Below are 14,616 nucleotides of genomic sequence, written 5' to 3'. Positions count from 1 at the left end.
AGGGGAGGGGGAGAGAGGGAGAGAGAGAGCACAAACTGTGTTGATGACTTAAAAGTCAGAAAAGACTGGGAAACTTACCTTTGAAGTAAGATTGCTGCTGTGTGAGAACTGTCTCACACACAGCTGTCTGTCTGTGGACTCACCTTCCTCCTGTTCAGCCTCTGGAATGCTGGGATTGCCTCTTCAGCTTGAAGTAAACTTCTTCCATAAGCATCTGGAGCTGAGTGTTTGGATAGCTGTCACCCTGCCACGACTCTGCCACAGCAGCGACTGCCTTCATACCTGCCTTCATTGCTGTCCTGCGTAGGGGACAGCGAGGTCATGAGTTGTCATCCTGAGAGAGAGGGAGCCACCCACTGTCTAATGACCAACAGACTGGGGCACGAGCATCCCGAGGAGACGGTCTTCCCTCACTGGTGTCAGCACATAGTCCCCTTCCCCTCTTGTTAGGACCAAACTGAGAGGTGCCATCTGCTTGCAGACTTTTTAAATAAATCTAGGGAGCTGGGAATTTTTAAAGACAATTTCTGCTGGACACAAGCAAAATCTCTGAGCATCCTCAGAGCAAAGAACAAAGCTGTGTTAGTCGTGTGACATTGAAAAGGACATCTAACTGCTGTGTGCTTCAGTTTCTTCTTCTCACTCTGGATAATCTGAACTCTGGTTTACAGTTTGTTTATTTATTTATGTATTTATTTAGGTTCATGGACACATATATGAACACCTTGTTAAATTCCTGATACTGTGGGCTTCCAATAGAAGAGCTATTAGATTTTATTAGTTTGTTCATTTATTTTAGAAAGGACAGGGTCTCCTGTCCTTGCTGGTCTTGCTGAGGTTGACTTTGAACCCCCGATTCCCCTGACTTTCCCTCCCAAGTGCAATGACTGCAGGCATGAACTATTGTACCCAGCTTATAACAAATTCAGACTAGGGTACCTGTGCCTTGCTGGTCCCTGGGCTATGCACTGGGATCCTGTGGACATCTTGGTTGTCTCCAGTGTCCCAAAGAACAGTCTCTCATGCCGCTACAATGTGTGGAGTCTGTGAGGACCAAAGACACAATATTCACAGAAACCCAAAGGATTAGTAGTTTAAATTATAATTACAAACTTAATTATAATTTCAAATTCTGTCCTACACAACAGAACAACACGAGAACAAAGCTTATTCTGGCAGAAAAGAAACAAGCTAACCCTTCTTAGACAGATGTGCAAGAAAAATGAATATAATCCAAGGGCCGAGCATGCGCAGCTCCTGGAAGAGCTTTGACAACCGGTACTAGGATGGCGCCCCTGGAGGAGAGGAGCGGCAAAGCAGGGGAGAGGTTGCAGGTGCTTTTAAAAGTGCGGAGAGGATCGAGATTAATTCTTCTTCCTTCACCTGCTTGTTTTGAGCCGTGTCAGCCCCTGCGAAGTACATATTATTTTCCAATTTCACAGACCATCATTCTTACCTTCTTCTTCTTTTTCTTTCTCGGCTTCTCATTCTTCTGTGTTTAGTCAGACCCTCTGGTGCTTGCTCTCAGGGGAACACTGACTGTTAGTCAAATCCTTCCTCCCTCAGGGAAGCACAAGCAAATCAATATATGTTATTAAAGAACCCGGAAGACTGCAGTGATTTAACACTTCCCATAAACCTCAGCTGCCCTGCAGCTGTGGACGGTCTCCATCCACACATCTGTCACTTCTCCTCGCTTCTCGTGAAGGTCCCTTGATGCCTCCCTTGCAGCGGCTCAGCGAGGCAAGGACAAAATAAGCCTGGGAGAAATACCAATGGGGAGGTAGCGCTGTCACCACTGCTGAAGGTGTTCGATGACTTTTCACACAGGTTCAGTGGCTCATTCAGGACTCAGAAAACTCCGAATAATGAACACACAGACATACTTGAAGTCCAGGGACAGGAGGAGGCTAGAGCTGCCAAGAAGCTGTGGAAACTGCTTGATTTTGCTCATCTCTTGGCTCCACTGTCTGTTTATGGGCTTGCTCTCCAAGATGAGAGCACACACTCAGGGCCCGTCATTTTCTGTGCACATGTTCCTTTGTCTATCAGTTGTGCACATGGATGTGTGTGGAGGTCAGAGGTCAACCTTGGTGGCTGTTCCTCAGAGCCTGGTCTAGTTTCATTTCTGTTGCTGCGATAAAACCTAGAGATGATGGTAGCAGGAGAAGATGGTGGTCTCCACAGGAGTTAAAGTTCCTCGTAATTTTCGCTTGTTGGAAGAACTTGAAGAAGGACAAAAAGGAGTAGGTGATGGTACGGTTAGCTGGGGCTTTGAAGGTGATGGAGACACCTTCACCATGACAAGGTAGACAGGCATGATTATTGGGCCACCAAGGACACACTATGAAAACAGAATATATAGCCTGAAAGTAGAATGTGGATCTAAATACTGAGAAGCTCCTCCATCAGTTAGATTTGTAACAAAACAATATGAATGGAATCAATAATTCCAGTGGAATGGTGGATGCATGGAGCACACCAGTATTAGCAAAATGGCAAAATTCATATAGCATTGAAGTCGTAGTTCAAGACCTAAAATGTCTTATGATGTCCAAAGGAAATATGAAGCTTCCACAGCCACCAGAAGGACAGATATACAACAACTAATTTTAGTGGCTCTCAAACTTGTCTTAAATCAACAACCTTCTACTCATGTTAATGTTTCGATTAAATATCACCATGCAAAATACCCACACATTAAGTAAAAGAATTGCAGCTGGTAAAAAACAAAAGCCAAAAAACCAAAACCAAAACAAACAAAACAAACCAAAAAGAAAAACAAACCAACAACCTAGAGATGAAGAGGGTTTTTCTGAGTTTCAGATTACAGCCCATCACTTCCAGAGGAAGCCAAGGCAGGAATTTCAAACACAAAGAGAATGAATGTAAACGTGTTCACTTGCTTGCTTGTGTTCAGCTCAACTACTCTACTCTTACACAGCCCAGGGATCCCTGCCTAAGGAACAGTGCACAGGGCTGGATCTTCCCACATTGGTTGATTAAGACAACCCTCCCCGCTAGATCCCCCCACAGGACAACCTGATATAGACAATCTTTCACTGAGATTCCCTTCCTAGGTGATTCTTAGCCATTTCAAATTAACCACTGAAGCTAATTATCAAAGATAGCATCTCCTTTTCCGTTTTCTTGAGATGTTTGCTGGTCTGGTGCTTCCAAAGCAGCATAGCCCACATGGGTAGTAAAGGTTTGATAACTCAAGCTAGCTGCTGGAGTTTCTGAATCTTAAGCAGGAGGCTGGAAGTGGGTGGTGATCTGAGTGTGTGGTCATGGGTCTTTGATATTGACTTTCTTTCCAGCTGAGAGATTCTGTCCCAGGGATGTCTGTTAAGCTAATGACTTAGAGAGTCTCAGTAGGGTGTCTGTGGGCAGAGGCTGCTGCGAGTACTGTGGTCTGCACAAAGACTGAGTCCTAACTGTGTGTTCTTCCACTGGACAGTAGACATCATCTGTCTTAACTGTTCCTGTTCCACTGGGAGCGATCACTCTTGTGGACAGAACCTAGGGCTCAGGGCTACCAAGCACAACTAAGATGACACCCTAGAACCCCTAACACTTAGTAGGTGTATTAGTCACTGGTCTCACTGCTGTGTGGCAAAAATGCCTGACAAAGGCAATGTAGAGAAGGTTACAGTGCCTCATGGTGGGAAGGCTCAGCTGCAGGAGCAGGCAGCTGGTCACATTGCATCCAGTCAGGGGCAGAAAGAGATGAATGCTGGTGCTGATCTCATTTTCTTTTTAAATTTAGCTTGGGACCCCAGCCCATCGGATGGTGCTATCCACATTTAGGGTGAGTCTGCAAGAGCAACGAGTCCTCCTTAGCCACCGAGTCATCTCTCCAGCTCCTGCCTTCTTTCTTCCTTTTGTTTCTGTCATTTGCCTGTGTTGAAACATCTAATTCTAGCTGAAGCACCTTCAAGGGATGCATGCCAGCAGGGTCAGGACACAGTTCAGTGGCAGACGCTTGCCTAGAACAGGAGCAAATTCTAGCTCAGTCTCCAGTTCTCACAAACAAGCCCACGATGCTAATTCCTTTAGTGTGTATGACATGCGGTCACTTCCCCCCCACCCCCCACTTTTCTTCCCTTATTTTTCCTCTCCTTTGCTCTGCTTGAGTTTTACCATGTACAGTACGCTGTGATTAAGCCCCCATGTCCTTGTCACAGGTGACACTCGGTGTTCACCCAGGGTACAGACATAGTATTATGATCTAAGCGATGGGCCTCACAAAGTCACACTATGTGACAGATCTCTTGTGGGAGGTTTATTGGGGAGGAGGTATACACAGGCTCTGGGCAAGGGTAGAGGGAAGAAGAGACTGAGGAGAAGAAGGACTGGCCTTTTATAAGGGATATAGCACATGCACAGGGGGAGGATGTGCGACAGTAACAATGGGAAGTCGTCCCATCTTGGCAAAGAGTTATGATGAATCCTGCTGTTGCTGGTCCCTGGGACAGGCAGTGGAGACGCCTCATTGCTAACACAGAGGCCCAGGAACGAAATTGCTATAGTCATATCTTCATCTTTACCAAACACTGAGATCTGTCTCCTTGGGCTGGCATGCATTTGTGCCCAGGATTGGCTCATTCTTGTGTGACTCTGGCCCATCCTGTGGGTCACTCGGCCCCACTGTCTAAGAGAAGGAGAGGTGAACAGGACATTATCTTGGGACATTTGACTTTCAGACAGTTACATATTTTGCTTCCAGTGCCATGAGTAGAGACTTGGCGATCCGCAGGATTCGAGCCTTGTTTCTGCTGTTCATGGTTTGTCTGGCTTCTAGCAGAGTAGTGGTGGGGTCCTTTCACTCTGTCCCTCAGCTTTTCCTTTGCCAAGCAGGGAAGACTTAGGAGTGTTCACTTCCTGGATCATTTGAAACCATCAGAGAGACAAACTTTCAGAACACACTTTGTGCAGTGACTATGGTCCATCTTGTGACATCACTACAGGCCATGTTTCCACTTCTATTCTGAGGACCCTTTTCTCAGCTGAGCTCACATTTTAAAATATTTTTTTTTCTATGCTCAACAAGCTTCATGAATTAAGCAACATTTAATTCTTTGTTTTGTTTTTGAGCTGTCAAGGCCATATGTGCCTGTCAATCAAACAGCTTGACTGGCAGGAAAGAACAGGTTGATATTTTAAGATGATGGAATTCCAGACCCAAGCAAGGACACTTTTCTTTTTAACAGCGTAGGAGGGTGGCTTCATCGCCCATAACCGTGAAGCTTCCATTAGCGTTTCAGAAATTCTGCATCTGAGTCGGACAGGGTGGATGCCTCTAATCCCAGTGGAAGCTGAGGAATCAGGAGTTCAAACCCTCAGCTACACAGTACACTTAAGGCCAGCCTGGGCTTCATGAGCCCCCTATCTCAAAAGAAAATACATATAAACAAAACTACTGTCTCGGAATAGCGACAGTGCATGCTGGCCTGGTCTCTAGGTTGAGACCCTTATCTAGCCTGACTGCTGTGTCTCACAGACGGTGAATAGACAGCCCAAAGAGCTCCTTCATAGCTGCTCAGGCTCATTTGGTGGCCAGGCATGGCTTCAGTTCTCATAGAGGATCAATCAGAAGAGGGCTATCTGGTTACATGTTGGTATTTAATAAACTTCTCCAAAACTCAGTGGCCCAATAACAATATCCTATCACTTTCCATGGTTCTCTGGGTAATACAACTCAGTAGAAGGTTCTCTGGGAACCCTTCCCGGGGTTGCAGTCAGACAGGGACTGGTCTGCAGACATCCATGACACCTATATGGGTGAGCATCCAAGATGGCAGCTGCCTTCGCCTGGCAGTGGAGGGTGGCTCCGTAATGGTTGCTTAAAGTGTGTTGTTTGTACATTTGCTTAATATTATAGCACATTGGCTAGGTTTTCAGACAGAACATCTTAAGAGACTGACCCAACAAGAAGGAAGCAGAACCTGCAGGGCCGTGTTAGGGCTGATCCAGAGCGGATACAGCTGCTCCTCTGTTACAGTTTATGGGTCTTGACCCTTGGGACATCAAGTAGATGCCACTTCTTGATGCTGCAGGAGGAGGGACGGAATCACATGGCTGAGGAGTGGGTGGGTGAGGGGGCTGTTTTAGCTGTTTATGGAAAGGGCACTTCCTATGCAGCATCTTTTATTTCCTTCCTCCCAGGGGTTTGAAATCATCTGTGGTGATTTACAGGATGTAAGTGGAATTGAGGCCTTTCCTCCCCAACCCCAGCAAGTCAGAGGGGAAGGCCACACCAGCAGGAAGACTCACAGGACTGCTGAGAACCCCGCCACTATCCAGCAAGGAGGAATATTAAATGTTTTTATTTTTATTTTTAAAACCTTCCTGGAGCAATATGTACATATCAACAAGAATGGGATATATATATATATAAATATATATATATATTTTTAAAACTTGTTTTTGGAAATGTTCGTAATAAAACATTCTGTACTTGAATTATTAAAAACAATGTTGAGTAAAGAATCACCTAATTTAGTAAATAATTTTAAAGCAAGCCGTTATTTTCTCCAAACTTGGATTTGCTGAAAGCACTCCAAGAATTTTATTACCAGCATGGCCACATGATGTAATTGTGTAATTAGCAATCCATCTGACGCTGTTGGAGAGATTTAATTCTACTTAGGGCAAGAACAAAATGCGATGCTTGTTATTTTTTAAGAGAGCATGGGGGACAATGCTCTGCTTAGTTTTTTTCTTCTCCTTGTTCTCCTGCCTTTTCTCTTTCTCTTTCCCTCCCTCTCTACTTCCCGCCCCATCCTGTGCACATGCTCTGTGTGTTCCATAACTCACGCATGGAGGCAAGAGGCCAACTTGTACAAGTTGGTGTTCTTCTTCCACTTTGTAGGTTCTGAGAACTGACCGGATCATCAGGCATGGGATCTTTATCTACTGAGATATCCTGTTGGCCCAGTCTTTTGTTTTATTCTAAGATGCATTGTGTGGCTGAAGCTACAGAGAAAATAACCCACACTGATTGACATTAGGTTTATGGATAGAACATGTGGTTTGGAGTCAGAATGACCTGTGTTTGATTCCTGGAGCCACTCTGAGCTATTGGCCATCAAACCAAACCAAACAACAAATCAAAATAAAAACAAGCAAACAAATGAACAAAAAAGGGGTAGATAATAGAATTCAAATTCTTTTTTTTTTATAAAGTGAGAATAATACCTATTATTGTATATGGTGGTTTTGATTTGTAAGTAAAATAGTGTATATAGATAGCCGATGGTGTAGCTTTGTGTTTCCGAGTGAGGCTTTTCTTCCTACCAAACTCCATGGGAGTGTTTGGCTTTGTGAATTGCCATATCAGAGGGTAAGATCTATTGCATGTGTGTGTCCTGTTTATTCTTCATTGTAGACTGGATTTAGAAGCACCTAGGAGATACATTTTTGGATGTATCTATGAGGGTATTTCCAGACAGACAGACAGACAGACAGACAGACAGACACACACACACACACACACACACACACACACACACACACACAGAGAGAGAGAGAGAGAGAGAGAACTGGAGAACTGAGAAGAGAAGATGGCTACCCCAGTATAGAAGGCACCACCTCATTGGATGGGTGTTGTGGACTGGATCAAAGGGAAATTGAGAAGAAGAAAGGTGGACACCATCGTGCGTCTCTATGCTTCCTGACTGTGTGTGTCAAGGGCAACCAGCTGCTATACACTCCCACTGCTATACCATCCCCATGGTAACAAACTGCATCCTTTCAAACTGTGAGCCAAAATAAATATTTCCTTAAGTTGCCTTTGTCAGTTTTTTTTTTTTTTCACAGCAAGAAGAAAATTTGCTGGTCATAAGTTTGATGGTCTGAATACAGAGTATTTGCTGGTCTTAAACCAGGGCTGTCTGTGAGCTAGGTGGTCAGTTTTTCACACAAGATGTCTGCTCAAGATATCTACAGCTGACGTGCTTAGATTCAGTCATTCTAAGCCACATCTCACACAAAGGATTTTAAAATTCTACTTGGTTTGGGGTTTTCTATAAGGCCATAGAAAACATGACTAGAGGGATCTAGTTCATAACAATCTTTCTGTTCCATCTTGCAAGCAGATCCCTGAGGGGGATCCCTCAAGGGGAGGAGTGTGATATAGATGTCCCGTTTAGGGCAGAGCATGCCAACATCTCATTCTCTGACCTTGGCAAGCTGTACCTGTATTAATCTACTGCAAGAAGAATCTTTGGTGATGAAGGCTGAGAGGTGGATTAATCTCTGGGTGTAGATAAACCATTAGGGGTTGTTTTAATGCCACGCCTATTTAGTAGACTACCAGTAGTAGGTTCTCCCTTAGGGCCTACGACCTATTTGACCATATGTTCATGGCTCCTTTAACAGTGTCAGGTAGGATTTTATCTCATGGAGCAGGCCTTAAATCCAATTAGAAGGGAGTTGGTTATTCCCATAATATTCTTGCCCCTATTATACCAGTGGGCTTATCTTGTCTGGCCAGTCAATATTGTAGCTTGTAGGGTTCACAGATGGTTGAGAGTAAAGATTACTTTTCTCCTCTGGTAGCATGCATAGCACTTTCGGGTACTCTGAAAGCTAGCCAGTAGCTATGAAACCCATTTGGTTTCTGCATATTTTATGAGCCAAGTAATGTGGTGTCTAACAACAGAATCTTTCTGTCAAGTTATGAAGGGTAACTTATAATGTCTGGAGGGTCTGTGGGACCTCACGAGCCAGCAACTCAAAAAGGTACCCATTCCTTGAACTGGAAGTTTTAATCTGCTGGTATTTGTTGTCCAGTTGGAATATGTCCCTTGGACATAGAATAACTTCCCTTGAAGTGTTTTCATATCTGTATATGTACATATTTCAGAAAGCTTCCATAGCAGTAGTTTTCCATATGGATTTTTTTTCAAAGTGGCTGTAGTATTATCTGTCCCTTTGATGTTTGATCTCCGCTGTAAAGTTGGCTACATTTAGAACCACCTAAGAGACACACATCTAGCCGTGTCTGTGAGGGTGTTTCCAGAATGGTTTACTTGAGTAGGGAAGACCCATCTTACATGTGGATGGCAGCATCCCATGGAGTCCTGGACTGAATGAAAAGAAGAAGAGAAGCTGGCCACCAGCCTTCATCTCTTTCTGCTTCTTAACGGCAGATACAATGTAACCAGCTCATGCTCTTGCCACCGTGTATTCCTGCCCCATCGTGAGAGGCATGACCTCATTCCATAAACCCGAGCAAACCTTTCCTTTTAAATCTTGCTTCTGTCTGGTATTCTGTTAGAGCAATAAGAAAACTAGGAAAAAGAAGAACTTCCTTCTGCATGTGGAAGGAACCAGATTCTGCTGGGGCCTTTGAGGTTTAGACTCTGGTCAGAGAGCCCATGGGCACCCAGACTTCTGCCCTCCAGAATTAGGTCAGAATTAACGTCTGTGTTGTTGTGAGCCAGCTCACTAGCTGGTGGCAATTTGTTACACAGCAATAGAGACTAACCTGCCAGGAAATTCTTCTTGTGCAATTTTAAATTGAATCGTTTCCTTTCTTCTTCAACTGTTGGTTTTTCAAATCAGAGAGTTGTCTGGTTTTCATTGGTAGCCTTATTAATTACACATCAAAGTCACTTACAATTGACTGGAAATGCAGATTCGCGTCTGTCTCCCGATCTCCTGTTTCAGAAAGTGGGAGAGTTAGGTGGGGACTACCTCATTAACAGGCTTCCCTAGTGAACCCTGATGCTTCCAGCAGGGCTATTCTGTGGAGAAACGACCTTTTCCCTAAAAAAAAAAAAAAGATGGGGAAGGTGACAAGAATGTCCTCTTGGCTTTTGTGATAGTCTGTATCACACAGGCCCTCACATCATGCAGTTACAGGACTCTTTCTGTGTAAGGCATTGATGGTTCTCCCAGCACCCATGTATCACGCCTTGTCATGGCCAGTGGCCTGTAAGGTGAACACATTCACGAGGCACGGCTCCTTGCAATTTGAAGCTACCACAGCTCTTACGAGGTGGTGTTGGAGGCTGGACCTCATCTTATGTCATGGCCAGAAAGATTATTCAAGTCTTTTACATGCATTTACATGCAACAGCTGTCCTTAGCAGATTCAGGAGCTAGGTCCTCCATGGTGGGCTTGGACACTCACTAACGCTTGAGCTCCAGCAAATCAGTCAGTCCTCTGTCACTTAGCCCACAGAGTGACCCTGGGTGGACCTAGTGCCCTTTCTTAAGTCTCTGTGCAGGGGTTAGAACAGGTGATACTTAAAGGTTCTTCCTCTAATCTGGACTTCAGGAAGATGACAACTAAGGCAGGAGGATAGCCAGGTTGTGGCCACTCTGAGCTACCTAGTATTTTACCAAGAAAGGAAAAAAAGAAAGGAAGAAGGAAAGAGAGAAAAGGGGTCATCGAGATAGCTCAGTGGTTTAGTTATTTGCCGTTAAGCCTGACAGCCCAAGTTCAGTGCCTAAAGCCCAGTGGTAGGTAGAACAGCCTCTGAAAAGTACCTTCTGCCTTCTACACACACACACACACACACACACACACACACACACACACACACTCAGTAAATATACAGAAGAACACAGAAGGGAAGGTATGACCAAGGCAGCCTGATGAGCTCCCACAGGCCTCTGCGCCAGCATTAAGGCAATGCTTTGTAAGATGCCGATCGCCCATGCTCTCAACCGGCTGTCAGGAGCAGAAAGGGGTTGGAGCCAGCGGCCAGCCCTCACTGACAATGTCCCCGACGCTGCACTGAACTCCACACTTCTCAGGCCCCTCAGTCTTGCCTGAGAACCTTGCTTCTTGTTTTGGTGGGATCCTCTGAAGGGGGATGTCAGTGTGGGACAGATCTTTGGTGGTTGCCTCTCCCCCGCCCCGCCCCGACCCCCTTCCTGGTCCGCCCCTTCTCCCTGTTTTCTGTTCATCCAGTGATGACTTGAGCTTATTAAGGCAGCGGGTGGGTTTTCCACAGGCTGGTCTCAGAGGTCCTGAGGAGGGATTTTAATTGCCTGACTCCACATTGAGGGTGTTAACATTTATTAACGTCAGCTCCTCTGATTGCCTTTTAACAAGGCAGCCACTGTGTGCAGGAGATAACACTGGGTTCAGTCCTGTGGGGCCTCAGAGGCTGCTTAGAATAATCCGGTCCAGGGAAACAGAAAGGCTGCCCGAGCTGTGGGGGGATGGAGCTGCAGGCTGGGCTCTGGACTGTTGTGTGTGGGCGGCTGTATCGCTGGAGATCCGACATGATGATTAATTGATTAGAACTTCACTGATGTGTAAAGATTGGAATGTTGCAAGTCCACAGCCTAGTTATCTTGTCGCATCTCTACCCAAGAGCCCCTTTTTGCTCACTTTTGTAGGTGAGTGAACATCTTTGTGGCCACTGGGTAACACCAACCAAAAGGCTAAGAATGCCATCAGTTAGCATCTGCTATAGCTAAGACTTTCCTGCTTTGCTGTAACCCGCCCACCAGATGATCCCTCCAAAGCATTTGAAAAGTGTATTAATTTATGACTGTCTTTGTTCTGTTCTATATCAACCTCATCGAACAGTTACTATGCTAGAATGTAGTATTTGGGGCAAACCCAAAGTCTGTGTTTCTTGAACATGGTCACTCCTATTTGTTTCCAGAACAAACTCTTATTCCTTTCTGGCTAAAAGCTGTGTTTTTATGTTCATAAAACCAGATGGGAGTTAGGCTTCTGCCTCAGGCTTTTCAGTTGTGCTCTTGTTATTACAGAGAGGTGAGGAAAAATTTTTTTTTCTAAAACAAACAACCCTGTCTCAAGTATCTTGTTATAGTAACAATAATAACAAAAAGACCATTATAGATTGAACCTTTGTTGCTACTTGCCTGGAATTTGTGTGTGGGTCCTGAGTTGGTCGTCATATCAAGTTCAAGCTCCTTGGCTTAGGGGCCTGGACTTCCCCATTACCCAGGAGCTGAGCCCACCTTTCCTATCTTTCAAGTTGTCTCTGGCCTTCTCAGTTCAGCTAGGACAACCGCCTCTGATTTCCCAATTCCTTTCAAGAGTCAGCCCTGGCTACACCTTTTCCCTGGCTATACCTTTTCTCTGGCACCTTCCCGGACTTCCTGAGTAGCTCATTATTGCTGTTCCTGTCCCTCTAGTCAAGCTGGCTCAGGGTTTTCCCGTTTCCAGATACCCGTTCTAAGGACAAAAATACCCCTTTAGTGGGAAATATTGGGAGAAACAGGCAGACAATCATAGGAAAGTAACAGATGCTGTAAGGCTGTGGCATGCCAACAGGCCACTGGCAGTGCTGGATTTGCTGAGACAGCTACTGCTGCTGTGATAAAATACCACGGCCAAAGCGACTTGTGGAGAAAAAAAAATTATTTTGGCTCATGTTTGGAGTCCAGCATGGTAGGGAAGGCATAGTATAGTTACGGAAACAGGAAGCTGGCTGATCATATTTTCATCCATACACAGGAAGCAGAGAAGGAAGAACAGGAAGTGAGTCCAAGCTATGAATCCTTAAAGCCCGCCTCCAGTGACACACTTCCTCCAGCAAGGCTCCATCTCCTAAAGGCTCCATAACCTCCACAAACAGTGCTACCAGTTGGGGACCAAGTGTTCAAACACATGAGCCTAGGGTGGGCACTTTTCATTCAAACCGTCACATGCATAAATGCATAGAGTAAACGGGGGAGCTTGATGGCTGCTCTTAGAAAGCATTCAGGTTTCTCTCCTGAGCGTCTTCCTCCCCTCCTTGAAAACATCTTTAATCTCCTCATCTCTCTCTGAATTCCCCGAGCCCCGAACCCCTGACATTGCCTGTGTGGGACCACTTTATCTCCTGATTACATGTAATTGTCTTTTCTACCCACAGGTGTGTGTCTTTCCCCACTGGATTGTAATCTCCTTGACAACAGAAACTGTTATTTCTCTCCTTTCCCAAATGGCATCTAATATTGTGCTGGGCATCGAGAAGAAGAGCTGGATAGATAAATAACCAGTTCTGTCTGAGACCCCCTGCCCTCTCTTCCCATGATGCACACTGTTCCAGAGGCATGGAGTCCTGTGAGGACTAAGCTCCAGGGTTTTTTTCTCTCTGATGCTCTTCCCCATGGTGTGTGGGATGTGCCATCTGTCTGCTGGGAACTGACACACAAGGGTATTTATATCCAGGCCTGCCACTGTGGTGGCCCAGGGGCTGTCATCTGAGCCTGCAGGGGAAGGCAACTGGGCAGAAGTGGAGGACAGAATGGATTTATTCTAATGCGGGGTGTGGAACGAAAATGCACTAGACTCAAGATGAAATTTAGTACCTGACTCATTGGGAAACTTGAAGCAAATCACACTTCGAGTCCCTGCAATAGGCCGTAGCCTAAGATGTGTGTGTGTGTGTGTGTGTGTGTGTGTGTGTGTGTGTGCGTGTGCATGTATGTATGTATGTATGTATGTATGTATGTGTGCTCATCCATGCAGGTGAGTGTGGAGGCCAGAGGCCCGTGTCAGGATGCCTTTCTCAATCACCTTGTGCCACTGAGACTGGAACTCACTGGCCAGGTGAGATCTGGGAAATCTGTCTGCTCCCCTCCCCCCATGTTCAGGGGTTTAAGTGTATGACACTACATTTTTCTTTTAATTTGGGTTCTGAGGATACAAACTCAGGTCCTCAAGCTTACACAGCAAGTACATAACTACTAGAACATCTCAGTTTCTTTATTTAATCTAAATCAAGATTGAGAACTCATGAAGGAATGGGTTGAAGAGCCTCAATGGCTTTCTTCACACTTGAATCCCACACTTACTGATAATGTCGGACAGGGCTCCTGTTACCTCCGTGGCCCTCCGATCTAATCTCCTATCTTCCCCATTCCATTTATGCTCCACTCAGAACTGTTCCCACCCCAGGGCGTATGCGGGTGTGCTTACCCTGGGGCTGATTCCCTAGGCATCTCTTTGCCTTGCATCAGAGCCTGCTTTGGGATGTCACTCATGGTCACCTTCTCAGTAAGTTCTTCCCTGGCCACCCTCTAAGGCACTGTGGTCTTTTCCCTGCTTGCTTTCCCTGCAGCACTGACTGACAGCAGCCATAACATTTGTATTATTCTGTTTCATTTTTTATGGGCACTGATTGAAACCTTTGCTGGGGTGAGGAGCCTTACTACAGTCCAAAGGCCACCATGGTGACTGACACAAAGCTGATGCTCAGTGAATATTCAAGTTGATAGAGGAGATGTAGGTTCACGGGCTAGATAAGCCTGCCTCTTGGGCACAGTTTAATCCCAGGTTGATATAAATTAAGTTTTTATACGTAGTAGTTAGCTTTACTTGTCAATGCAATAGAATCATGTAGAAAGAGAATCGCAGTGAGGGGTTGTCTGTATTGTTGGACAGTAGGCAAGTCTGTGAGGATTTTCTTAATTAAGTTAATTGATGTAAGAAGACACAGCCCATTATGGGCGGCACCATTCCCAAGTCAGGGGCTCCTGAAATAAGAGTGGAGAAATTGAGCTGAGCACAAGCAAGTGAGCATGCATGCATGCATGCATTCATCTCTCTCTGGTCTTGGCTATGGATGTGGTATGACTAGCTGTCTTGAGCTCCTGCCACCATGACTTTCCCATAGCTAAAGTAATTCCCTC

General features: G+C 45.4%; 1 pseudogene; it reads left to right on the top strand.

Moving 5' to 3' along the window:
- The first annotated feature begins 2,171 nt into the window (after nucleotides 1-2,171).
- LOC116078102 lies at nucleotides 2,172-2,610 on the top strand (annotated as a pseudogene).
- Nucleotides 2,611-14,616: the final 12,006 nt, after the last annotated feature.

The sequence above is a fragment of the Mastomys coucha genome, unplaced genomic scaffold, assembly GCF_008632895.1.
Source record: "Mastomys coucha isolate ucsf_1 unplaced genomic scaffold, UCSF_Mcou_1 pScaffold5, whole genome shotgun sequence".
Lineage (NCBI taxonomy): Eukaryota > Metazoa > Chordata > Mammalia > Rodentia > Muridae > Mastomys > Mastomys coucha.
Note: the sequence above shows the minus strand (reverse complement) of the source record. Positions and strands in the feature narration are given on the sequence as shown.